Genomic DNA, 27837 nt, shown 5'->3' on the forward strand with positions numbered 1-27837 from the left:
ACAATGGTGCAATGCTTCCTGGCTGCCCCAATAATTTTCTTCTGAACTTCAACAACAAGGGCGTTCCTTGTAGGCAACAGTGAAGAGATGGCTTGCAAGGCACTAAGAGAGTCAGTGAAAACCACTCCCAGGGGTATCCTGTGACGGGCTATGTGTTCCGTAGCCAAAAGGAGGCCATACAGCTCTGCTGTGAGAATGGTAGCAGCATTATTTACCCGCCTTACAACTTCCACTGAGGAGCCAATGACAGAGCAATCAACGAAGGTCTCAGATTTTGCTCCATCTGTATAGAACTTTGTATAATCGTCATACAATTGAGCAAGTTCATGAAATTCTTGCAGAAGCACAGAACTTGGAGTGCTTTTCTTGTTATACTGTGCAAGAGACAGGTTGCAGTGTATGTCAGGGTGCTCCCAAGGTGCTATGATGCCAGGGAATTCGACTACCTCGGATGCCACATCTAATCCGACAGACTCGGCCAAGGTCTTCAATCGCATACTGAACGGAGGGATCACGCTAGGTTTTGCGAGAAAGAGTCGTTCCGAGCGTGTTTCTTGAACAACTTCTCGAGTGGGGTGCTGGAGGACAGATCGGATGCGAAGAGAGTACATCATGCCCAATGTGAATCTGCGTCTTTCGAGGCAACACTCATTAGCCTCTGCATACAAACTGGGCACAGGGGACGTACGAAACGCACCAGTAGCCAAACGAAGCCCAAGGTGATGAATGGGATCCAACATCTTGAGCACAGATTGCCTGGCTGACCCATAAACAAAGCAGCCATAGTCCAATCGGGAGCGCACCAAAGAGCGATAGATTCGCAGGAGGCACAATCGATCCAAGCCCAAGACCGGTGAGAGAGAACTTTAAGGATATTGAGAGACTTGTGAGCTTTCAGTTTCAGGCTTTTTACATGAGCATTAAAATTCAGTTTTCTATCAAACGTAAGACCTAAAAATTTGTGCTGAGGTTGGACACTAACATTACTATTGTAGATTGTTAGGGATGGTTCAAGAGGGATTCCACGTTTGCGGGTGAAGCAAACACATGCAGTCTTTTCAGGAGAGAACTTAAACCCATTACTGTCAGCCCACTCAGTAAGCTTGTTGATGCCTAGCTGAACCCTGCGTTCACAGACTGAGAGGTTACAGGAGGAAACTGAAATTTGTAAATCATCGACGTAAAGTGAGTACTGAACCGACGGAGGGATTACAGAAGCAATGGAGTCCATTTTAACTATAAACAAGGTGACACTTAGTACTCCCCCCTGCGGCACTCCATTTTCCTGCAGAAATTCGCGGGAAAGTGTGTTTCCCAGCCGGACTCGAAGAGTGCGCCTGTCTAAATAGCTCTGAATTGCACGAAGCATGTGACCACGTAGTCCGAGGTTTAACAGGTCCCTCAAAATGCCAAAGCGCCAAGCAGTGTCATATGCTTTCTCGAGACCAAAGAACACGGAGAGGCAGTGCTGCCTGTGTGCAAAGGCCTCACGTACAACAGTTTCGAGACGGACCAAGTGGTCGACTGTGGACCTTGATGAACGATAGCCGCACTGAAATTTGTCGAGCACCTTACCATGTTCGAGATAGTACATAAGTCTACGATTAATCATTCGCTCTGTCTTACAGAGACAACTGGTAAGAGCAATGGGCCTATAACTGGAAACACAAGAAGCATCCTTACCAACCTTTAAAAGTGGAAGGACATGTGCTACCTTCCAAGATGAAGGGAAATAGCCCTCCTGCCATATGCGGTTATAAAGATATAAAATGACATCGAGTGTAGAAGGATAAAGATGCTGTAGCATTGAATAATGTAAACCATCTGGTCCAGGAGCTGAGGGCTTTTTGTTATGAAGAACTGCGAGGAGCTCGTGGAAGCTGAATGTAGCATTATATTCCTCCTGTTCACCTCCTGAGATTTTCAAGGGATTGCTCTCGGCCTTCAGCTTGTGTCGAAGGAAAGTAGATGAATAATGATGTGAACTGGATATATATTCAAAATGTTCTCCAAAAATATCAGCTTGTTCCTCGAGTGTGTCTGGGCATGTTCCATTCCTAAAAAGCAGGGGGATTTTAAATGCATGATAGGAACCAATGATCTTGTGTATTCGATCCCAGACCTCCTTAGGTGAGGTACTGCTATTTATAGTGGAAGCATAGCCTTGCCAACTTTCCCGTTTGGCTTTTCTTCGGATGAAGCGTGCACGGGCCTTCATTTTCCGAAAGGATATGAGGTTATCTCTAGTGGGGTATCGTCTCAGAATACCCCAAGCCCGATTTTGTTTCTTGCGTGTCTCTTCACATTCCGAATTCCACCAGGGCTTTGGCCTCCTGGGAAGAAATTGAGACGTCTGTGGGATGGACAGCTTGGCTGCTGTGATAATGCGCTCGGTTAAAAGATGAGTGAGTTCGTCAATTGTAAGACTTTCGAGACGAGAATATGCTAAAAGCGATGCCTGCTTGAAAAGGCCCCAATCAGCCTTGTCAAGCTTCCAACGAGGCGAGCGTGTATGAATTAAAAGAGGGGCTACGCTACAGGTTAAAAGAGTAGGAAAATGATCGCTTCCACGTGGATTGGAATCCACACTCCAGGAAAAATCTGGAAGTAAACTAGCAGAACCAATTGAAAGGTCGATGGAAGTTGATGACAAAGATGAAGGACTAAAATAGGTTGGCTGGCCTGTATTAAAAAGACAAAGACTTCGTGTGGTTAAAACAGACTCAACAATTTTTCCTCTGACATCCTGACGTGTGCTCCCCCATAAAGGGTTGTGACAATTAAAATCGCCCATCAAAAGGAAAGGCTCAGGAAGCTGGTCTAACAGCGAGTTAAAATCTGAACATTTTAAAGTAAAGGAGGGTGGCAGATATAAAGAGCATACTGTAAGAGCCTTATGGTGCAAGAACCGAACAGCCACTGCTTCAAGTGGTGTGGACAATGGAACCTCTGTGCAGGGAACTTCTCTCGGGAGTACCACCGCAACTCCCCCAGAGGAACTGACGGAGCTCGGACGATCCCTCCGGAAAACCTGGTAACGTCTGAGGAAATTGGTATGGCTGGGACTCAAATGAGTCTCTTGCAAGCACAGCGCTCGTGGCTTGTACTCCTCCAGAAGATGCTCTACATCATCCAGGTTTCTTAGAAGGCCACGACAGTTCCACTGTATGAGTACTGAAGCCATTTTAGGTACAAAAACTGGAGCACATGGAAAAGTGAGTCAGTTGCCTCACTTCGGAGGAGTTACGAGTTTTTTCGATTTTTGTTTCTTCGTAGTCTGCCACTCCATCTCATCCTGGTCAGAACCCGGAGTCGATGAGGGTGCAGACAAGGCAGCGCCAGTGTTCTCCTGAGCCCCGCAGGCAGACTTGCCTGCTAGCCCGGGAGGGTCTGTGCCGCGGGGCCCCAATCCGCGGCCACGACCAGAACTAGGTGGAAGGGTGGTCGATGTACTGGGGAGGGGTTCTACCCCATCCATCTGTTCCACCTCTTTTCCCAACGAGGAACCTGCATGCGAGCCACGCAGCTCCTTGGTTGCTGGCTGCCTCTCCAGGGACTGAGGCCGAGGGCCTCGCTTCTCCTTAGGAGAGCGGCCAGTGTTGACAGGTGCAGACGGTGCTGGCCTGTCCTGAGCAGAGGAAGCAGCTAAGGCGCCCTCCCTACGAGAAGGGGGAGCCCGCTGACCCTGCTCCATTGTCTTGAAGGGGAGGGCGGGCACGGCTATTGCTGGCCCGTCCTTGCCCAGGGGAGCAGCATGCCGCTCCTGTTGATAGGATGGGGCGATTAGGTCAGCCGCCAGGATCTCAGGAGAGACCTGAGTGGCCCTAGTCTCCGAGCGTGGTGCAGGACCCCTGCGCACCACCTCGGCGTAACCTCCCTTTGAGAGGAACGACAGCTTTTTCTTAGCTTCCAGGTAGGGCATATTCTCCTTTGCCTTTAAGGAAAGAATTTCTTTTTCTTGACGCCAAAGGGGACCGGTGCGGGAGTAAGCTGGGTGGGGCCCACTGCAGTTACTACAGCGGGCCGCCGCCTCGCAGATGTCAGCAACAGCAACATGTTCCTGGCTTCCACATTTCCCACAAGTTTCTTTTCCTCGACAACTGCGTGACCCATGCCCAAAGCGCTGGCAGCGGAAGCACCGTTGCGGGTTGGGTACATAGGGACGAATGCGACACTGGAGATAACCCGCCTTCACAGTTTCAGGGAGGGTGTGTCTCGCAAAGGTCAAGATCACATGCTTTCATGGAGTTTCCTTGCCATCCTTCCGGAACATAATACGTTTGACAGCGACAACACCAGCATCTTTTAGTCCTTCCAGAATTTCTTCCTCGCTAGCATCGAGGAAGTCTTCTTTAGAGAGGACTCCACGGATCGTGTTGAGCGTCCGGTGAGGACTCGCGGACACTTTGACGTCCACTATGCTGGTCATCTTGGAGAGTGCCTCACTTTGAACTTTTGTATTCACTTCAACGAGAAGGTCGCCGGAGTGGAGTTTTGTCGCTTTGTAAGAGAACCCAATGAGGTTTTCTAGCACCTTGGCAACTACAAGGGGGGACAATTTCGACACTGGTTTGTCTTCAAGGCTCGAGTGAATGACAAAAAACTTCGCAAATGTTCCCATTTCAGGGGCTTTTTCAGTGACATGGGGCTCAGGGCGAGGCCTCTTGGAAGCCTGCCTTGAACCGGGTTTAGAGAGGAGGGGCGCCATATGAAGGGCAAAAAACTTCGGCATCTGTAGCGCACCACCCACCACGGAGTCCAACGAGGGGATATGTAACATCTCATAACAGGTCTGGCTTGTCTGAGTATGTTACTCTACCAGTGCTACTAGGATGCTATAACCAAGTGTGGGTAAAGAGAGAGTTCTGTCGCCACCCAAGGTTAGCCCTTGCCGCCAAAGCAGTTGAAAAAGGAAAGAAGAGAAATGAGAAGAGTGAAAAGAAGGAGAAGATAAGAGTGAAAGAAGGGAGGGGATAGTAGAAGTGGCGACTGACTGAATCATCCTGGTCGGGCCAAGCCAGGACACCCGTCTACGGGAAGCGGGGGCCGAAGTGGTGTATTGCCTCGCCCAGGGGGCCCCGAAGGGTCCAAACCTACCCCGGGCTCGGCTCAACCACCAGGATGCCCTTTTCCCCGGACACGGGAAAGCCACGCACAGCCAGACGTGGGCGGGCGAACCCGCATGGCTCGGGGTTCGTGGAGACGCCACTCTCCAAACACCTGCTTTCACAGGTGCCCCCTGCGGGGCAGCTTTACAGCCCTTAGCAGTATGGTCCCTGCCACCACACCTGGCGCACGTCTCACGACCGCGGCAAGTGCGCGATCCGTGACCGTACCGCTGGCACCGAAAGCAGCGGAGTGGATCTGGGACGTAAGGTTGCACCTTGCAATTAATGTAGCCTGCCTTTATAGATGGAGGCAAAGTGTGCCTCTCGAAGGTCAAAATGACGTATTTAGTGGGTCGTTCCTCATCATCTCGACGGATTGTGATGCGCTTTGCAGCAACAACTCCTTGAGATTGTAGACCTTCTACAATTTCTTCCTCGGTACTGTCTATTAAATCGTCTTCCAAGATCACACCGCGGATGGTGTTCAGTGTACGATGAGCTGACACTGTCACTTTGAAGTCTTAGATCATTTAAAGATTTGCCATAGCGGTAGCTTGGTATTTCTCGTAAACCTCCACAAGAAGGTCACCCGAGAAGAGCTTTTTGGCTTCATACTTTGCTCCTAGCGTGCCCTGAAGCACTTTGGCAACAAGGAACGGAGACAGTTTTGAAAGTGGTTTGGATGCGTCGTCGGAGTGAAGAACAAAAAATCTTGTAAAATGGTCATTTACGTTTTCCTTGGAAAGAAATGTTGGTAGAGCTTCGGTGCGGGTCCTTTTTAGGGCCCGATCGTTTTGGTTTAGTTTGGAACCCATATAAATGGGAAAGGAAGTTCAGTGCCCGGGTGCACCGCCCACCACGGAGCCCAACAAGGGGGTAGGTAATGTGCCATAGCAAGATGGGCTTGGCTGACACAATTACTCTACCAGTGCTGCCTGGGCACTATACCCTAGTGTGGTTGCAGGGACAGAACCTGTTTCCACTCAAGGTTGGCCCTTGCCGCCTAAGAAGGTGAAAAAAGGAAGGAAGAGAGTGTAGAAGAAAAGAGAAAGGTGGGAGGAAAAGTGAAAGAAAGAAGAAGAGGGTAGAAGAGGCGACTGGCTGAATCATCCTGGTCGGGCCAAGCCAGGACACCCGTCTACGAGAAGCAGGGGTCGAAGCGGTGTATTGCCTTGCCCGGGGGGCCCCGAAGGGTCCAAACATACCCCGGGCTCAGCTCAACCACCAGGGTCCCCTTTTCCCTGGACACGGGTTAAGCCACGCACAGCCAGACGTGGGTGGGCGAACCCACATGGCTCGGGGTTCGTAGTGACGCCACTCACCAAGCACCTACTAAAGTAGGTGCCCCCTGCGTGCGGGTATGGTGGCCCACGCGGCTGGGGTCCGTGGTGACGCTACTCACCAAGCACCTAGCACACAAGGTGCAGGCGCACCCTGCAGAGCTCGGGGTCCGTGGAGACGCCTCTCCAAACACCTGCTTTCACAGGTGCCCCCTGCGGGGCCCCTGTGCAGGTCACCGTGGCGAAGGGCCCCTTCTGTAGAAAGGAAACTCGGTTCTTAGCCTCGGGAAATAAGATGTTTTCTTTTGTTTTGAGGGTAATTACTTCTTTTTCGTGTTTCCATCTTTTGCTTGAACGAGAGCAAGCGGGGTGTGGTCCCCCGCAGTCAACGCAGTGTAGTGGGTTTGAGCAGTTGTCCGACGGGTGACCATTTTGACCGCACTTGGCGCACGTTGCCATGCCCCTGCAGCTCTGGGTGCTATGGTCGAACCTCTGGCAATGGAAACATCTCCTGGGGCTTGGCACATATGGCCGTACTCTACAGTTCAAGTACCCAGCCTTCAATGACTCAGGAACTTTGCTGAACTCAAAAGTCAAGATGATATGCCTTGTGTTTTGCTCTTGCTCATCTCGACAAAGTGAGATTTGCTTTGCAACGACAATTCTTTGGTCACTCTGGCCATCTACAAGTTTTATCTTCTGCTGTTTCGAGGAGGTGATCTTCAGAGATCACACCTTTTACTGTGTTCAATGTACAGTGAAGAGAGACAGTCACTTTATACTCGGGAAACTGAATTTAGTGATAGGAGTGCTGTGCTTTGTTCACTGGTGTAATCTTGATGAGCAGATCTCCGCATGTCATTTTTTTGGCAGAGACGTTCTTACTAAAAGTAGACTCAAGTGTTCTGGAGACAAGATGGTCACAGTTTTGCCAAACGTTTCTCACTGGCAGAGTGCATCACAAGGAACCTTGGAAAGTTTTTTGAAGATCTAGTAATTTCAGTCAGTACTTTGGTGCGGACCCTTTTCGGGGGCCGATCAAGAAATGTTTTTGTTTTGGTACCGATATGGATGGGAAGGCGTTCGGAAACTGGTGCACCACCCACCACCGAGCCCATCAAGGGAATAGGTAACGCTTCATAACAAGAAAGGCTTGGCTGAAGATGTTACTCTTTTAGTGCTGCCCAGTCTCTATAATCAAGTGTGGTTCTGGACAAGGTGTCTGTCTTCAGCCAAGGTTAGCCCTTGCTGCCTAAGAAGGTGAAAAAGGAAGGAAAAGAGTGTAGAAGAAAAGAGATAGACGTGGAAGGAAAAGTGAAAGCAGGAAGAGGGTAGAAGAGGCGACTGACTGAATCATCCTGGTTGGGTCGGTTCGTAGTGACGCCACCCACAAAGCACCTACTAAAGCAAATCTCCCTGCGTGCGGGTATGGTGGCCCAGCCAAGTGGCTGGGGTCCGTGGTAACGCCACTCACCAAGCACCTAAGGTGCAGGCGCCCCCTGCGGGGCTTAGAGTCAGTGGAGACGCCTCTTCAAACACCTGCTGTCACAGGTGCCCCCTGCGGTGTGTTGCTGTGTCGATGCCTGAACGCGCAGCAGTGCTGAACGCCGAACGGTATACCGGATACTTCGGTTGTGGCTACTGCCCACAAGAAGGAACTTTTCTGAATGGTAAGTAATATGAGATCTTCATGGGACACTGGACATATTATCGAAGTTTAGGTCAACAATAATGCAGAACAAAAAGGGCACTCATGTACTACCAGGAACACTTTGAAAGGGAACACTTGATCTGGCTTCTATGTTTCCGGCTCCCATATTCTTTGATGATTCTCAACCTTCGGACTGTACATAGATTGGGATTGCATCTCTAGCTTTTGTCTGAACAATAACCTGTTCAAAACTTGAAGATCAGCAAAAAAATTGTAGACGTTCGTTCATGCTCATATTGTTCACGATTAAAATAGTACCTCTGACACTCCGGTTAAAGATAAAAATTTTAAAAAATGTTATCCTGCGCTTTTGCTCTTCACAGTTTCTCCACAAGACGTGCAAATCTAAAGGGCGCCTAAACTTTTATGTTTAATTGAATATCTTGTGTAAACTTTTAAACCTCAGTAACTACTTTAACACATTTTAATACCCTGGGGTTTTATTTTATTCCATTCCTGAAATTGTGAGGTAGCAGATTTATTCACAAAAAAAGTAAAAGATAGTAGGTTCCTTTTGTTTTTGGGCTCGGTGAAGTATCCAGTAGCTGCAAATCAAGCAATGCCGCCTTAGAGGACGTCAAATTGCGTCAAACGGGACATGATGACAGCTTAGAACAGGGTACACCATGTAATGGTGTCAAAGGACCTACGCCACTGAACCTGCCAGGCTTTAACCTTGTGTAGGGCATGAACCCCGACTACATGCACTGTACGTGTCCTTAAGAGCATTGTGAAGCAGCTGCGTGAGATCTGGATCACCTCGACAGTGTTGGAGTTCTATGTTGGGGCCCCATCGACACTGGCAAGGATTGACAGGCGCCTCGTTCAGGCGAAACCCCCACAGTGGTTCGTCAGGCTGCCCCGATCACTGCTAGATTGGCAGTACTGGAAGGCCAGTGAGTAGAGAGGCTGGCTTCTCCACCATGCGGTCCCCTGCATGAGGGGGATTCTGCCTCAGAGGTACTTCGACCACCTTTGCCTGCTGGTCAACTCGGTGTTCCTCCTCCTGAAGGATTCTGTGGCGATACAGGACATCTCAACGGTATCTGACCAGCTCACGAAGTTTGTCGTACAAATGCAGTCGCTCTATGGTGCAACCGCAATGTCCTTCAAGTGCACCAACTCCTACACTTGGCAAAAAGTGTGCACAAGCTAGGACCATTGTGGTCACACTCGAAATTTATTTTTGAGTCGGGGAATGGACACCTTTTGAAACTTGTGAGTGGCAGCAATGGTGTTCCTTTGCAAGTGCTAGAACGTTTTGTGATGCAGCAGCATCTCAAAAAGATCTCGAGCAGGCTGGTACTGACCCAGGAGACAGTTGCTTTTTGTACTGCAATGGCTGCTCCTTTGAGAGATATGTCCACACATACGCTAGGAATTGGTAAGATGTCCATAGCCTTCAGAGAGCCAGAACTATAGTTGCCCTAGATGAGAAGCTAGGACGGATTCCCGCCGTGGCTGTGGAGTACCAGCGCATTTTCATATGTGGTGTGGACACTTGTGACGAAACGTCCCTGCAGCATAAAATTTGCGTAACGAGTGTCGATAAAACGATTGTGTCGACGAAACGTGTGTCCATGAAAAGTTATGCACAAAACATAATTCCACGAAACGAGTTTCGACGAAATGATAGGGACCCTCTTAGGCCCGCCAGACAAATTTCGTTGCGTCTAGGCTTAGCTAGTATAGCGGGCCCCCCCCCCCCCCCCCCCCCGCTCGAAAACTGTGCTGTGCCAGTCGACTTTTACCAGCCACGCAAGACACCCTGCTACTGTAAATTCGACAGGCGCCCACGGTAAAACACATGTTTTTGAGACGCTAACCAGTTAAGTTCTACTCCAGGTGTGGGAGTCAAAATGGATACGTCCAAGCATTGTTTTTGGATAAATACGCAAGAGCGCCTCATGTCCGTGGTTCGGCGCCATAAAGTAGTGCACATAGCAGCTTCCAGTCGAGGCGCATTACGTAGCCCATTTAGCATTGATCTTTGCTAAATACTGTACGGAAAGGCTCATAATGAATGAAACAAGTTAGTTTATCTATCTGTGTACTAGAAATAGCTGAAAAAAGGAGTAATTGATGATGATGGTTGGGGGTTTAATGGCGCAAGAGCAACTTAGCCCATATTGCGCCAAACAGATGTTTTTATAAGGAGCTTAGAAATGCAATCTAAAATAACTGCAAGCTACAGCTGGTGCAAAGGGCCAGTTTTATGCAGGAATTTTATAACTCGATTGAACGGTACCAAGGGTTGATCAGCAAGTTAAAATATGGATAAAAAGGAAGATGACCTCGGAACAGTTCTGGAAACATGACTGGCGCTGCTGATTTAAAGATTTACAATGCCACAGGATGTGCAAGACAGTCACAGCTTTACCACAGTTGTCACAGAGCTTAACATCCTCATCTCAAAGCAGGTGCAGGTGAGTCAAACGGGTATGCTCAATTCTTAAGCGGCAAAGAACTTCAACGTGACGGTCTTTATGAAAAGAACTCTCCCATACCCCCAGAAGGGGCTTAATGACGTGAAGCTTGTTCTCTTCTTCCATATCCCAATCCAGCTGCCATAATCAATTTCTGTATGAACGGTTTCAGGTCTTGGTGTGGCAGGCCAAGGGGCAATTTTGGGCACTCTTTCGCAGAGGCAGCAAGCAAGTCTACTTTCTCATTGCCAGGAATAACTACGTGGCTTGGGACCCAGCAGAATTTGATCAGGAGTCCTTGTTGAAGAGCTCGATTTAACTGAACCCAAAAACGTTCCACAAGAGGGCTCTTGCTGTCTGTTAAGGACGAAATGGCTAGAAGAACGCTCTGGGAATCGACAAACAGAATTGCTTTCGTGATATTGTTCCCTAATAAATACTCCCCAGCCATTAAAATGGCATACAATTCAGCTGTAAAAATACTTGCAAGAGTGTTGAGTTGTCGAACTTTCCTGAAAGCAATGGAATAAACCGCACATCCCGCAAAAGTTGATGTTTTAGACCATCAGTGTAAAAATGCAAATAGTCCTTGTATTTCTGTTGTAAATCAAATAACTCCTGTTGAAGAAAAAATGGTGAAACAGCTCTCTTTCTGTACTTGGGCAGTGACCAGTCACAGGAGATTGGTAGAAGGTCCCAAGGTGCAACTCTCTCATTGCTCCTCAGCAAAGCAGCGTGAGACAAGGTCTGCTGCCCGCGTTCGTCCGTGGAAGCCAGGGCTCTCTGTTGTAGCATGCATGCTTGCTCTATAGGAGGAGTAGCCAGACTGACCCGGCCAAAGAGCCGCAAACAACACCACGAAACTTCCAAGAGCCATGGGGAGGGGCAGCTTTTGCCTGGAGCAATAAACGAAGCTCGAACTAGTTTACATCTATCCGAGTCAAAAGCAATCCAACTGTACGTAAGGTAGCAGGAGCACAATACTATCAAACCCCAACCTGTCTTTAGATTTAAAACACGTTCCATTTCTCTTTTTTTTTTTCGTTTTTTTTTTTTTTTTTTTTTTTGGGGGGGGTGGGTTGAGGTGAGGTTGGGGAGGGAACCACGAGCCGCACTTTAACACGCGAAGAGCCGCATGCGGCTCGCGAGCCACAGCTTGGCCACCCCAGTTCTATAGTTTCAACACAGTCGCATACGTTTTGTGAATTAAAGCGTATACGGCCGTCCCGAAAGGTTCAGGCATCGAGTGCGTTCCTCTGAAACATTCTTAGAGTGCATGTGGGCCCGTTTGTAAGCGAATGTCCCTTTTGCCTGAAAAACGCAAATTTCAAAAGTGAAAAAAAGAAAAAGTAATAAACGAGGACGGGTACACACTTTTCCTGATTTTTGATGTCATGAATTACATTCATTTTAACGACTTGTGAACCATTTCATAGCCATACAAGATGGCCACCTTGGGTTGTGAATTGTTTCATAGCCATCCAAGATGGCCACCTCGGAATGGGAGCTTTTATATAAATGCTGCCCTGGTTGATCAAATTCCCTTGGCAGTGGCAGTCAGACGTCAACTGACGGACCATCAGGGCATGTCCCACCAGGGCTGCTGACTGGCAGTCAGTGTCCCAAGTTATGTATTTTGAAGGAATTTTCAATAGGGAACTAGGTTCGAGTGGAAAAATAGTATTTTTCCACTAGAACCCAAAAAGCAAACATCTCGCACTTAAAGCACCATCAAGATGTCACAGCTTTTATTGTCAATTTAGAACGCTATACTTTGAAAAACAAATTTCGTCCAAAATAACATTTTATAATTTTTTTTATTTTCAATGCTCCGTACCTTTCAAAACAACCAAACTGCTTTGTTGTACTTAAATACCAAAGACGATATAACCCACAGGTTTGTTTACATATTTGAGGTGACTGGAAGTACTCCGGCTCCGATAAGTTCGAGCTTTAAATTTGTTGGCCTGTGAGGTTTTCGATGTGCCCCGGCTGTACTGATCACGAATCACGCAGCTCCCGAGAGAATGACATCTTCAAATGATGATTTTGGGGGTTTAATGGCGCAAGAGCTATGAGGCCATCTGCGCCAAACGATAGTACCAATCAGCATGCTTTGGTGAGGGTTTTACCAAAGTGCAACCTAGGATTTGGTAAAGCTATATTTAATATAAAATGCTAATGCTACTAAGAAAGTCTATTACCCTGCTAAAAGGTACTATGAGATTTTTCCCCAGCAGGAGGGCCGGATGAAACGTTTCTGTTGTTGAGCAACTCGGGAAAATAAACACGATGCTTGGGCTCCAGAGCGGGACAGGTTCTGTGTGTTCTGTGTGTAGTCAAGTACCACAGTTGGTTTCTCCACAGTGGTTACTTCTCCTCCACCAAGCCTTCTGTCAATTGTCTGTGTGTCCTTGTTGTGCTTTGTACTCAGCATCACCACTTGTCGCTTGTCTTGCCAGGCAAGGGCCATCATCTTGTTGTCCTTTCGATAGGCAAGTGTGGAGCCTTTCTTCATTTTTTTTCTTTTTGAGCTGAGGCGACATGTCTTTGGGAGTTGTCATCACTGTGCCAGTTGTCGTTATTCCTAGTTTCAGAAGTTCTTCCGCCAGTTGAGGCGATGTGTAGTACCTGTCGGTGTACAGGTGAAAACCCGTTCCCTGCACCGAGCTCAGCACCTTGCCGACCAGGTGAATGACGACGCGGCTTCTGAAAGGAAGGTCGCTCCGGATCAAACTTTGCGCAGTCACACTGCCGTAGTACGGTAGTAGAGCGCTGACATAGCCGGTAGCACTGTCTGCAAGAACGTAAATCCCGAGTCCCCATTTTGTTGGCTTTTGAGGATTGTAGCACTTGAAGAGCACGTGACCTTTGAAGCCAACCGTGCTTTCGTCGATGACAATCTTGGGTCCAGGAACAAAATTTTCCCTGCCTTTTGTGTCAATGTAGTTGACAATCCTTTTCACTTTCCCTCCTCTGGTGGCAGCAGCAGCAGGGGTTTGAGGTGGCGAAACGTGTAACATCCAGAAAATCTGGAGAAAGCGCGTCCGACTGAACACATCCGTGAAGAACGGTACCATGGTCAGCCATTCTTTGGAGAAATAGTCCTTCACGCAGGGTTTTTCATTCAATGCCATATTCATCAGCACTCCTAAAAATGCCTTGAACTCGTCCAGCGTGACATACTGCCAAGAGTGCCAGAGTGACTGGGAAGGAAGTACTCCAAGCTTCGCAATTTTTTCTTTGGAATAGCGGTTTGTCTCATTGACGATATCAATCATCAAAACGTCAGTGAAAAATGACTGGAAGTATTCGAGCTCACTCGTGGGCTTCGGTCGCACCGTTTGGGGACCTGGATTTTGTACTGTAAAACGGTGAGTTTCAAAATCTTGATCCGAATCCAAGTAGGGTGTCCAGCTTGAAGAAGCGACGGCGTCGGCACACATCTCCTCATCATACTCGGTGCTGTCACCGCCACTCTCTGAGGACTCATCAGAGACTATCTCGGCGGCCTCCTTTGGATCATAGGTGTCTTCTCCGCTAAAATCACATTCGCTGTCACTTGAGTCACAAGCCTCTCCGTAAAATGCGGACATAGTGAAGGCTGCCATGTTGAACTCGTGAGAGGGCGCGCAACATTCCCGCCCGCGCATTTCGCAAGAAAATAAACAAAAATCTGTAGCGTCACTTGCAACACCTTTCGGAGGGCGAAGAAACTAAAAAAGTCTAGTTTACATTCTCGATGACAGATGGCTCAAGTTGAAATTGTCAGGACGGGCCCGACACCTGACCGCAAAGGAGAAATGGGCCTGTCGGGGGAGCCCCGGCATTTGACCAGAACCTGAATATTTTTTGTCGGGGGTCACCCGACACATGACTCCAAAGGGTTAATGGTGTCACAATGCTTGGCTTGTTGTTAAAGAGACAGGAAAACCTCGACCTTGTAAGGGAAGAGTAAGTAGGGTGTTCAGGGTCAGCCAGAATCTTAAAAGCATACGTTAGGCTAAGATAGGTACATCGTTTGTTCAGTGATGGCCCATTAGCTTCTGCATATAAACTGGAGACAGGGGACGTCCGGCAAGCACCAGTTGCTAGTCTCAACCCAAGGTGGTGAACTGGGTCGAACATCCTGAGGGCAGATGGCCAGGCCGATTTATACACTACCGCACCATAGTCAAGACGAGATCTTAGAAGGGCATTGTACAACCGTAGAATACATTTTCTGTCAGAACCCCAAGATTTGTGAGATAGAACTTTCAAAAGATTCATAGACTGAAGACATTTAATTTTTAAAGCTTTCAGGTGTGAAATAAAATTAAGCTTTTTATCAAATATCACACCAAGAAATCTGTGCTCTTTCCTGGCAGGTACAGGGTTTCCATTTAGTTCCAGTGATGGGTCCAATGAACGCCCACGACGCAAAGAAAAGGGCACACACGCTGTTTTGGATGCAGAGAACCGGAACCCGTTCTCGTCAGCCCACTTGGAAAGTTTACAAGAGGAAGACGAGATCTGTATATCGTCAGCTTAAAGAGAATATGAAACAGAAGGTAGCAGTAGTGTAATTGAATTCATTTTTAGCACAAATAAAGTCAGAAGCGTGTTGAGGCAACGCGGCTAGAAGATCCAGTCCTCACTTTCAGCACACAAGGAAGAGGAGCAAAAGGACAGAGTGTCGTCCTATGACCAGTTCATTTCATGGCTTCCAGATCTTCACGTCGCAGACTTCTGGCTGATGCAGAAAGCCGAAAGGGTGGTTCTGTTTGTGCACATAGATGATAGCATAAGACACCCGGAAGTCAAACGCTCCGTCGTTGTTACGGACACCATGAAAGTGACTGCCTCTTGGCGACGAGTGAGGTTGTGCTTTGATGAAGTCGCCATTCCCGAGACATTGGACGACATGCGACAACTTCAATGTGTTCTAGACAGAGTGCAAGAGTTCAAAGCCCGAGACGTATGCGAAAACGATGAAAAGCTGAAAGCTTGCGTCGAGTTACTTTTTCGCTTCTGGACGACCTCGCAAGCAACAAACTTTTGTCAAAAAGAAAACGGAAGCGCTCGCATTAGTGATGGAGCAACTGCACCTGCTGCTTAAAGGAACCGCTTTCAGGTATTCTACAGAACTTCACGTATTCTCAAGCATATTTTACACTATCTCGCCTCATGCATACAAATTTGTTCGTAGCAGTGGTTAGCTAACATTGCCTCACAGGTCCACAGTGATGAAGCTTTCCAGCGAATACAACGCAACCCAAGCAAATGAACAGAATGATAATGGATTCCTGCGTTACATAAAGAAGAGGGCAGGCCTCCTAAAGGCACACGAAAAAGCAGTAATATTAATGATGGATGAAATCCACATTCAAGAGTATTTTGAGTACAAAGGAGGCTCTCTTGTTGGAACCGCATCAAATACTTCCGAAGCTGCGAAAACTGCGCATGTCTTCATGACCCAGTCCTTACTCTCAGTGCACAAAGATGGGGTCCACATCTTGCAAGTCTCTAGGATTCATGCGAGCCGGCTGCACGAAGTACTACAAAAGGTTATTCTAGGACTTGAGGAAGCGGGGCTTACTGTGATTGCGGCGAACACTGACAATAATGCGATAAACAGAAAGGTGATGTCCTTGTTTTCAAAAAAGAAGACGCTAGATATAGTATACGCCCATCCAGCAGATGGCTCACGACCATTGTTCTACATTGTAGACACTGTACACCTGTTGAAGTGTATCCGGAACAACTGGATCAATAAAAAAATCCGGACATCTGCATTTTATATCCAGAATTCTCAAGCACTAAGTCGCGAGTGGAGATAAAAGGAGCCTCAATTAAGACACTTCGCGATCTACATGCTTCTGAGCAACGAGATTTGACAAAATTTGGCTAAGGGCTGACGTACAAAGCGTTACATCCATCGAACATTGAGCGCCAGAATGTAAAACTTGCCCTGAAGGTGATAAGTTCATTCATTGCAGAAGCTTTGAGAACATGTGGAAGCCAACTTGGTTTGCCGTATGCTTCAAAAACCGCATACTTAATTGATATGGTACATCGGTGGTGGAGCATTGTCAATGTGCAAACTCCTTGCAAGGGCAGGCGCCTTCAGGACCCCAATCAAAAACCAGTTAGAGCTTTGACAGACATGCAGTTGGAGCTCCTCAATGCTTTCGTGAACTGGCTTGACATATGGGGCAGTGTCAAAATGGATACTGGGGCATTAACAACAGACACACACAGCGCTCCGACTGACATCGTACTCACTTGTTGAAGTCACTAGGTATTGCCTTCAAGAGCTAAACTTAGAGTATGTTTTACTAGGCAAATTCCAGACGGACAGTCCAGAGCCAGGTTTGGTTGCTTTCGTCGCCTCTCTGGGACCAATTACCACATCTCGGTCCAGCAGATGTTTGAGTCCTGTTGTTGTTTGCGGGCTTTTTGGCGCAACAGCAACGGAGGCCATACTGCGCCAGACTAAATTAACTAATGAAACTCCTATGGTTACCTCATTACAAAAAGATGATCCTGAAAACAACTGGGACTAGATCTGGTGTATAAGGCCAGTACTAGTAATATATGATAAAACTCGATCAAGAGGAACAAGAGGGTGCTTTCCCAGCAAAAGAGCGGGATGAAATGGAATACAAAATCTAAAAAAGTCAGGAAAATGAGCGCGACGTTCGGTATCGAATTCCGGGCAGATCCACAAAATATGAAGTATAGTAAGATTGTCTCCACAGTGCTCACAAACTGGTGGATCCTCCCCATAAAGGAGATATATGTGTGTAAGGAAGGAGTGCCCGATTCGAAGCCGGCACAATACAACTTCGTGAAAGCGGTTCTTAAGTGAGGAGCTCTCCCAAGACCCAAGGACTGGTTTGCTTACATGGAGCTTGTTATTAAACTCCATGGCCCACTCTGCCTGCCATAGATGAAAAAGTGACGACTTAATTAATGACTTGATATCCTGATAGGGAAAGCTAGCTTGATATCGAGAGCAGTTACCCGAAGATGCAGCGAGCCTGTCTGCCTCCTCATTACCCTTTATTCCCACATGACTCGGAACCCAGCAGAATTTTATATTGTGACCTTTACGTAAAGCTCCATTAAGTTTACTTCGCACCTGTTCCACAAGCATATTCTTAGTGGCTTTTAGAGAGCAAATTGCAGTAATGGCACTTTGAGAGTCCACAAATATCACAGCCCGTCTAGTTTTAGTCTTTAGAATATAATCCAATGCAAAAGACACAGCATAGATTTCAGCAGTAAATATACTCGCAAATTCCTCTAGACGTGTAACTTTTACAAAACGACCTGAATGCACGGCACACCCGACAAACGATGAAGTCTTGTGTAAAAGTGAGCCTAATCTTTATATTTCTCTTCCAGGTCAAGGAATTCCTGCTGAATCACAAGAGCTGATATGCTATTCTTATTAAACTTAGTGAGAGTCCAGTCACAAAAAACACGTACCACATTCCAGGGCGCCACGCAGACTGTGTTTTGAATGAGGTTAAGTTCGTCCAGACGAAGTTGAAGTGAGGAACAAAATTGCTCTATACGAAAATTTAACGGTCTGACGATGCTTGGCTTATTTTCAAAGAGACGGTAGAATTGAGACCTTTGTATGGAATGATACGTTGGGTGATCAGGGTTTGCTAGGATCCTAGACGCGTAGGTTAGGCTGAGGTATTGACGTCTTTTGCACAGCGACATCTCATTTGATTCTGCATACAAACTAAGTACAGGCGATGTCCGAAAAGCACCTGTTGCCAAACGCAAGCCAAGATGATGTACAGGATCCAACATCTTGAGAGCAGATGGGCGAGCCGATCTATACACCACGGCGCCATAATCAAGACGAGATCGCACAAGCGCGGTGTACAAATGCAACAGACATTTTCGATCCGACCCCCATGATTTATGAGCCAAAACTTTCAGAAGGTTTGTGGAACGAAGGCAAAATTCTTTGAGAGATTTCAGGTGGGGAATGAAGGTAAGTTTTTTTGTCAAATATGACACCAAGAAACTTGTGCTCCTTCCTAACAGGAATTAGAGTACCGTTTAGTTTCAAAACTGGGTCTAAGGAGAGCCCACGACGTAGGGAAAAAGGCACACAGACTGTCTTTGCAACAGAGAACTTGAAACCATTTTCGTCTGCCCACTTACAAAGTTTGTTTATAGCCAGTTGTAACTGCCGCTCACAACTAGAAAGATTGCAAGAATATGAGGAGATCTGTACATCGTCAGCATAAAGAGAGTAGGAAATAGACCAAGGTAGCATTCGTGTGAGAGAATTCATTTTCAGTACAAACAAAGTGACGCTCAAAATGCCTCCCTGTGGGACTCCGTTTTCTTGAACAAAAGGTTTAGAGAGGGTGCTGCCAAGCCGGACTTGAAAGGTTCTGTTTGTTAGAAAGTTGTTAATGCATTGCAACATCCTACCACGGATATTGCAATCATACAAGTCTTTCAGGGTACCATATCTCCAAGTGGTATCATACGCCTTGTCTAAGTCAAAAAACACTGCAACACAGTGCTGCTTGTTCACAAATGCCTCGCGTATAATGGTTTCCAGGCGAACCAAATTATCGAGAGTAGATCGACCTCGGCAAAACCCGCACTGATTTTTGTCAAGAACCTTTTGCCTTTCTAATATGTATACTAACCGCCTATTTATAAGCCTTTCAAATGTTTTCCCAACACAGCTCGTCAGAGCAATGGGACGGTAACTTGATGGTAGTGAAGGGTCTTTCTGCGGCTTTAGGAGCGGGATGACATGTGCATGCTTCCAGGCATGGGGAAAGCAGGCTTTTTGCCACAATAAATTGAAAAACAAGAGAAGACTTTTCAGGGACTCAGGAGAAAGGCGACGAAGCATTTCATAATGAACTGCGTCGGGCCCTGGAGCAGAAACCCTAGTTATGTCAAGTGCCATTTCAAGCTCACACAGTGTAAAAGGCTAGTTATAAGGCTCAGAGTCTCCTCCAGACATGGAGATGTTTTGTCGCTCTGCACGAGATTTAAATCTACTGAACGAATCACTGTAGTTTGCCGAGCTGGATGTGTTATAAAAATGTTCACCAAGGATGTTGGCGATGTCAACTAAAGATGAAGAAGGGGCATCAAAAGTAGGAATTGCAAAGCACCTATAGTCTCCATTTATTTTCCTGTATCTATCCCAAACCTCCTTGGCTGGAACAAAACTATTTATAGAAGAGATATACTTCATCCAGGATTTCCATTTTGACTGCTTCCTGGTCCAAGGGGCTTTAGCTTTCCGCTGCCTGAACTCTGCGAGATTACATGATGTGGGGTATCTGCGAAGTTTACCCCAAGCCCTGTTTTGATCCGCTAAGGTTGTGGCACACTCCTTGTTCCACCATGGTTTGCATTTTTTTTTGGCACATTACCAGAGGTTCGTGGAATAGACACCTCAGCAGCATTTAGTATTTGCTCAGTAATATACAGTGTAGCATCTTCAGGTGACATAGAAAGCAGAGAAGGGTCCAAGGTGGAATGTAACCCAAAAAGTGACCAGTCAGCTTTATCTAACTTCCACCTAGGGATATGTTTTAAAAGTGAGGGCAACTGAACAACACTCTCTAAAACAATCGGAAAGTGATCACTGCCAAAAGGGTTGTTGAGAACATTCCATGTAAAGCAAGAAAACAATGAGGGAGATGAAATCGACAGATCTATGGATGTAAATGTGGTGTGAGCTGCGCTAAAAAATGTTGGCTCTCTCCCATTAAGAAGGCATAGTCCAGATGCCAATAAAAAACGTTCAACTACACCTCCACGAGAGTCTTGACGAATACTACCCCATAGGGGATGATGGGCATTAAAATCGCCTAAACTCATAAACGGTTGTGGGAGCTGACCTACAAGACCCTGCAATTCACTAAGATGTAATGGAGTGTTAGGTGGTAAATAAAGTGATACAACAGTTATGAGGCGATCTAAAAGAAGGCGCACTGCCACGGCTTCAAGTGGTGTGCAGAGCGGGACCTCAGAGCAGGCGACCCCACCTTGTACAACCACAGCCACGCCACCAGAGGGAGTATCACTAAGACGGTCTTTTCTAAAGACCCGGTGACGTCTTAAAATATGAGGAGAGCGATCATGAAGATGAGTTTCCTGGAGAGCAAGAGCTATCGGCCGAAGCTCATCCATGAAATGATTTATATCATCAATATTTCTTAAAAGGCCGCGACAATTCCATTGCATAAAATTCACATTTGACATTTATAAAATTTGTTTATATTGGAAAGTGTAAATCAATAAAACTCGGTAGTAAAAAGATTAAAACTCGGGAGGGAGACCACTTGGATTACTTCGGCGCAGTAACCGGTTTTTTGTTCTTCCCTGCACGGGTCTGCGTCTGCCACTCCATGCTATCCGGGTCAGAAGCAGGAGTAGCCGAGTCGTCCAACTCCATAAACAAGTCTGCCTCTTGAGTCGTGTCGCTCGTGTTGGCCAGCGTTTTCTTCCGGCTTGGATCACAAGGAGCCAGGCCCCGGCCGCGACCAGCCGAAGAGGCAGCGGAGGTGCTGGGCAGAGTGTCTTTCAACTCTGCCTGCTCCGGCCCCTTGAGTACAGGGAGAGCAGCACGAGAGTTGTGCCGCTCTTTGGAGGAGGCCCTCTCCAGTGAGTTGGAACGAGAGTGTCGCTCCTTTCCACCGGCGGAAGGCGTCGCGGTCAGGACGGGCATTGGCATTGCCTGCCTGTCCTGAGACTTGGGGGCTGCTGATGTGCGATCCCTCCAGAAGGTGGGGGAAGCTGCTGCCCCTGCGGGGGGGATGGGGCCCGAAAGGCCACTGCCAGGGCTTCAGGCGAGACCTGGGTGGCCTTCGATTCCGTTCGCGGCGGAGGGCCCCTGCGCACCGCGTCGGAGTACGTGCCTTTCGAAAGAAAGGAGAACCTTTGCTTTGCTTCCGGATAAGATAAGTTTTCTTTTGCTCTTAAGGTGAGGATTCCCTTTTCCTGTCGCCAGGAGGGGCAAGAACGTGAGTGCGCAGGGTGAGGACCCTTGCAGTTGGCACAGAAAGCTGCCGCTTCACAGCTGTCGGCTAGATGGTCGTGGCTGCTGCACTTTGCACACGTCTCCTTCCCTCGACAACTGCGTGATCCGTGGCCATAACGCTGGCAACGGAAGCACCGCTGGGGGTTCGGGACATATGGGCGGATGCGGCAGTTAAGGTATCCTGCCTTGATGGTTTCTGGCAGTGTGTTTCTCTCAAAAGTAAGGATTACGTGTTTTGAAGGAATTTCCTCACCATTTTTACGCAACATGATGCGCTTAACGGCAACAACGCCAACGCCTTGGAGTCCCTCGAGAAGTTCTTCCTCACTAGTGTGTAAGAAGTCGTCCTCGGAGAGGACCCCACGGATGGTGTTGAGCAAGCGGTGAGGGCTAACTGACACTTTAACATCAAGAAAACTAGTCAGTTAGAGGATGGCTTCACTCTGTTTTTTGTTGGTTACCTCCACTACGAGGTCTCCGGAGTGCTGCTTTTTAGCTTTGTAGGAAAATCTGACAAGGTTTTCTAGTACCTTCGCAACAACAAAGGGCGACAGCTTTGAAACAGGTTTTTGTTCATCAAGTGAATGAACAACAAAAAACTTCGTAAATGTTTCTGTTTCAGAATCTTTGTCGATGGTCTTGGGTTCAAGACAACGCCTTTTAAAGGCTTGCCCTGAACGGGGTTTGGAAGAGGGGGGCGCCATAGGAGGGCAAAGAGTGTTCAGAACCTGTGGTGTGCCGCCCACCACGGAGCCCAACGAGGGAATAGTTAACGGACCATAACAAAAAGGGCTTTGCTGGAACCGTTAGACTATTAGCACTGCCCAGGAACTATAACCAAGTGTGGTTTTGGACAAGGGGTCTGTCGCCACCCAAGGTTAGCCCTAGCTGCCAAAGGAGTTGAAAAAGGAAAGAAGAGAAATGAGAAGAGTGAAAAGAAGGAGAAGACAAAGGTAAAAGAAGGGAGGGGATAGTAGAAGTGGCGACTGACTGAATCGTCCTGGTCGGGCCAAGCCAGGACACCCGTCTACGGGAAGCGGGGGCCGAAGTGGTGTGCCTCACCCGGGGGGCCCCGAAGGGTCCAAACCTACCCCGGGTTCGACTCAACCACCAGGATGCCCTTTTCCCCGGACACGGGAAAGCCACGCACAGCCAGACGTGGGCAGGCGAACCCGCATGGCTCGGGGTCCGTGGAGACGCCACTCTCCAAACACCTGCTTTCACAGGTGCCCCCTGCGGGGGATATTTGAGTCCGAGACAAAACTGAGGCTTCAGGACTCGCTGGTTTTCCCAGACATGCAAGAATTGTGCAAGCCGTCCGGTGAGACATGTGATGCAGACAAACTGATGAAAGACTACTACATCAAAATAACAAAAATGACTTAAAAGAAAAAGAACCCAGTTTGCCAGCTATTCACGACTCCAAGTAACTATGGGGGGCACTGCTGCAGTTTCAAAATGGCGGAAGTATTGAGGGTCGAAGATACGGGCAGAGTCCTGCTGCTGACTAGCATTTTGGATTTTGCGAATGTAACAAAATATTCGCGTTGCTATGAGAAGGGAGACCGTTTACTTCAAACAGGCCACCTTTTCCTCTATGGAAAAACGACATCGTCCGAGGACAAGCTGAGTATTTTTGCCTTGTGCCTCGCGACATGCGAGAGGGGAGACCCCCATGAGATCAATGTGGAGCTTGTTGCGGGAGGTGACAGCTGCAAGTTCAGAGTCGAAAGGGCAATCTGCTCGTGCGTGGCAGGCCCGTCGGAATGCTGCAAGCACAAAGTGGCCGCTCTTCTACATTGCAACAGGTATGTACCCAAAAACGGGCCTTGTTGTGCGGCGCGAGTACAAGATGGCCATACGGCATCCCTGATCGTCGCTCGCCGATACTTTTATGGGCGCGGGCGTGCTTGCGGGCACAGGTGTTTTCGCACGCTGACGTCTCTCATTAAAGCATGATAGTCGGTTTGGCTTTAAGCGCGTGCGATCAGGACTACCGCGATTTCGCGAAATAGGCGGTACCCTGAACGTTTCTCTGCTGTGATCAACCGCACCTTGCGTTAACGTGGTCGGGTTTTGCCGCTTCATCAACAGTACATAAATCAAAATTAAGAACAGAAAGGTTGCTTCATCTGTAACAACCTTTGGTTTCGGTTTCATCTTGCAGAACTGGAATTCATCGGCTGGAAGAGCTGAGCTCCACAGATAAGGAGTGTACATGGAAGAAAACTCCTGGGCAAGCACTTTATGGAGAGCCTTTACAGCTGAAGGCCTTCCGCCATGTTAAGACTCTGCCAGCTTCCCTGGAACTTGCACCTGAAGAGGAGGCAGACACCCTGAAGCAGCTGATGGGGGCTTGCTTCAATTCTGCACTTGCCAAGCACAGGCATTTACAAACTGCTCTTTTGAAGTGGCTTTGGTTCAGCTTTGATAACAAATTTTGTCTTCTCGCAGACTGAAATTTAATTTTTTTATGCAATCACTCCATGAAATAAGGCGCTGGCACAATATGAAAACTGATGTGTTCGCAGTTCTTCTGCGAACAGTTTTCATCAGCAGCAGGACAAAGAAGGGCGCGCGCTTTCTGAGCGTGGCCCCCCGGACTGAGGCATTCGATCCCTGGCTCCCGACTGTAACGGCCATAGGGCTAATTGTTCCTCAGTGTCGGAACAGCCACCAACTATGGCTGTTCCAACATAACAATTGCCGACGAGGGAAACTCACGACCCACCGGACACCCTGCCTCAACAACGAATGCCCACCAGCGCAACGCCATGGCCACGCCTGAGTTTGGTCGCATTCCAGAGTTCGACAGCAGCTCCAGCTCATGAAAATCCTGGTACGGGCGGCTCCAATTTTTTTTCGAGGCTAACGATGTAAAGGACAATAACTCAAAATGTTTGCCAAGAATGTCTGCCTGTTCTTCGAAGCTTTCAGAGCATATTCCATTTTCTGTCGAGAGGAATGGAAAAAGCATGATAAGAGCCATTTATTTTGTGGACTCGATCCCACACCTCCTTTGGTGTCGCCCGACTATTTAGAGATGAAGAATACTTTTCCCAACAATGTCTTTTAGAACGCCTGCGAACAAATTGTGCAGAAGCCTTCATTTTCTTGAATGTAATAAGGCTGCTTGGTGTAGGGTGCAGCCTAAGAAAACCCCTTGTTTTGTTTCTTATTAGCCTCTCGGCAATCTTCATTCCACCATGGCTTTGGTCGCTTGGGAAAGGAAGTGTATGTCATGGGTATTGCGAGCGTAGCAGCTTCCAATATGTGCTTCGTGATATGGTCACCTGCCTCTTTAACAAGAGTTGATGGAGAGATGTAATAGCTAAAACAGAGGATCGCTTAAAAAGAGCCAAGTTGGCTTTGTCAAACTTCCACCGAGGTGTACGAGATGGAAGTGCGACAGGGTGATTGTGGAAGTCTAAAATAATCGGGAAATGATCACTGCCATATGGATTAGGGATCACTTTCCATGTCAAAAAAGGAGACAATGTGGGATGCACATTTGAAAGATTGATTAATATGAATGTATGTGTTCCTGATGAAAAATGTGTAGAATCTTTCAAATTGAGCCGACATCACCCTGATGACCAAAAAAAAACTGGTTTTTTCATTTTTTTCTTAATTTTAAAATTCACCCACTCTATATCGTCCTGATCGGACGAAAGAGCAGAAGGCTCAGTGGCCTCGTCCCTCGCCTCCAGCTCTTAAGACGAGGCTTGTCGTGTAGGTCTGGGCAGAGTTGAGGCACGGGGCAGAACATTCCAGCCACGACTGCCTCCACTCAAAGGGGCAGCAGTGGAGGTGCTGGGCTGAGCGTCACCCAGCTCCGTCCGTCCCTTTCCCTCAGCTGCTGAAGGAGCAGGACGATTCCCCTCCTTGGATGGGGCCCTCTCCCATGAGTTGGATGATGATGATGTTTGGGGGTTTTATGGCGCAACAGCTACGGAGGCCATACTGCGCCAAACAAAATTTAAGAAATCAGCTGTTGCTGTTAACGAGCTACAGAATAATAATTACCGATGTAGGGTTAGATCTTATTAATAAAACCCGCGCTTGTGATAAAAGACAACACACGGTCGAATGGGATGAGAGGGTATTCTCCCAGCAAAAGAGCAGGATGGAATGGGATTTGGAAGTGAAACAATTCTGGAAAGTGAACACGACGTTCCTTGTCCAAAGCTGAACACAGCCACAGGATATGCATGATGGTAAGCGTATCCCCACAATGTTCACACACCGGTGGGTCCTCTCCACTAAGAAGATATTTGTGCGTTACGTAAGAATGACCGATTCGAAGACGGCACAATAGTACTTCATGGAATCGGTTCCTCTGAGAAGAGCTCTCCCAGAGCCCAAGAACCGGCTTTATAATATGAAGTTTATTATTGCACTCCATGTTCCATTCAGACTGCCAATAACGAAGAAGGGATGACTTTGTTATAGGTTTAATATCTTGGTGTGGCAAAACAGGCGTGAGACAGGGGAAGATTACCTGAGGATGTAGCGAGTCTGTCTGCTTCTTCATTACCTTTTATTCCCATATGACTCGGCACCCAACAAAATTTTATATCAAGGCCTCCATGTACCGCTTTATTAAGCTTATTTTGAAGTTGCTGCACCAGCGCATTTTTAGTAACTCTAAAGGAGCATACTGCAGTAACAGCGCTCTGGGAGTGTACGAATAGGACAGCCTGCTTTATTTGAGCTCGGAGAATATAATCTATGGCCATAGATATTGCATAAACTTCAGCTGTAAAAATGCTGGAGAAAGTATTTAGACGTTTCACTTTAATAAAACAATCAGAATGTATGGCGCTGCCAACAAATGACGACGTCTTAGCACCATCAGTGTAAAAATGTGTGTAGCCTTCATACTTCTTCTCAAGCTCAGAAAATTCCTGTTGGATGATAAGGGCAGAGACGCTATGTTTATTAAACCTTGTGAGAGCCCAGTCACAAGCAAATGGCACTATGTCCCAGGGGGCAACACAATCTACACTCTGCAAAAGATTAACTTCGTTCAAACACAGATCAAGTGAGGAACATAACTGCTCTACTCGGAAACTCAAGGGCCTCACAATGCTTGGCCTATTCTCAAAAAGGCGGCAAAATCTAGACTTCTGTAGGGAGTGGCAGGTTGGATGATTACGGTTAGCAAGCACCTTGTAGTAATAAGTTAAGCTTAGATGATGGCGTCTTTTCTCGAGTGACATCTCATTTGATTCAGCATACAGGCCGAGGACGGGCGACGTCCGAAAGCACCTGTTGCGAGTCGCAGTCCAAGATGATGGACTGGATCCAACATCTTGAGCGCGGACGGTCGTGAGGAACCGTAAACTGGAGCCCCATAGTCGAGACGGCATCGAACAAGAGCGTTGTACAGCTGTAGAAGGCATTTTCTGTCAGATCCCCAAGTTTTATGGGATAAGACTTTCAGAATATTCACAGTTTTGAGACATTTTTCTTTGAGTGACTTGAGGTGAGCAATAAAATTGAGCCTTTTGTCAAAGGTAACACCTAAGAACTTGTGCTCTTTCCTGACAGGGATGCAGGTTCTTTGCAGTTTTAGGGATGGATCCAGTGATAGACCACGGAGTAAAGAAAATGGGACACAAACACTTTTCCCGGGAGAAAACTTAAAACCATTTTCGTCCGCCCACTTAGCAAGCTTATTTATGGCAAGCTGTAGCTGGCACTCGCAGCTCGAGAGATTGCACGACGATGCTGAGATTTGGATATCGTCAACATAAAGTGAGTATGTAATGGACGGTGGCAAAACCTGTTCGAGAGAATTCATTTTGATTACAAAAAGTGTAACACTCAGGATACCTCCCTGGGGAACCCCATTTTCTTGAATGAAAGGATCTGACAAAACGGTTCCTAATCTGACCTGAAACGTCCTGTCAGTCAAAAAATCTTTTATGCACTGCAGCATACGCCCACGAATTCCGTAGCCATAAAGCTCTTGGACGATGCCATATCACCATGCTGTATCATAGGCCTTTTCTAAGTCAAAAAAGACTGATACACAGTTCTGCCTATTCACGAATGCTTCACGTATGGCCGTTTCTAGGCGCACCAAATGATCCAAGGTGGATCGTCCTCGGCGGAACCCGCACTGATTGTTATCCAAAATACTTTCCTTTTCTAGAACATACACCAGCCGCCTGTTAATCAATCTTTCATATGTTTTCCCAAGGCAGCTGGTTAAAGCGATCGGACGGTAACTAGAGGGCAGAGATGGATCCTTACCCGGCTTCAGGAGAGGGATAATGTG

The 27837-nt window shown here is 47.5% G+C and overlaps 1 pseudogene; it reads left to right on the forward strand.

Moving 5' to 3' along the window:
* The first annotated feature begins 7967 nt into the window (after positions 1 to 7967).
* Positions 7968 to 10029, forward strand: LOC115330443 (annotated as a pseudogene).
* Positions 10030 to 27837: the final 17808 nt, after the last annotated feature.

This window comes from Ixodes scapularis, unplaced genomic scaffold (genome assembly GCF_016920785.2).
Source record: "Ixodes scapularis isolate PalLabHiFi unplaced genomic scaffold, ASM1692078v2 PGA_scaffold2__306_contigs__length_199485367, whole genome shotgun sequence".
Classification (NCBI taxonomy): domain Eukaryota; kingdom Metazoa; phylum Arthropoda; class Arachnida; order Ixodida; family Ixodidae; genus Ixodes; species Ixodes scapularis.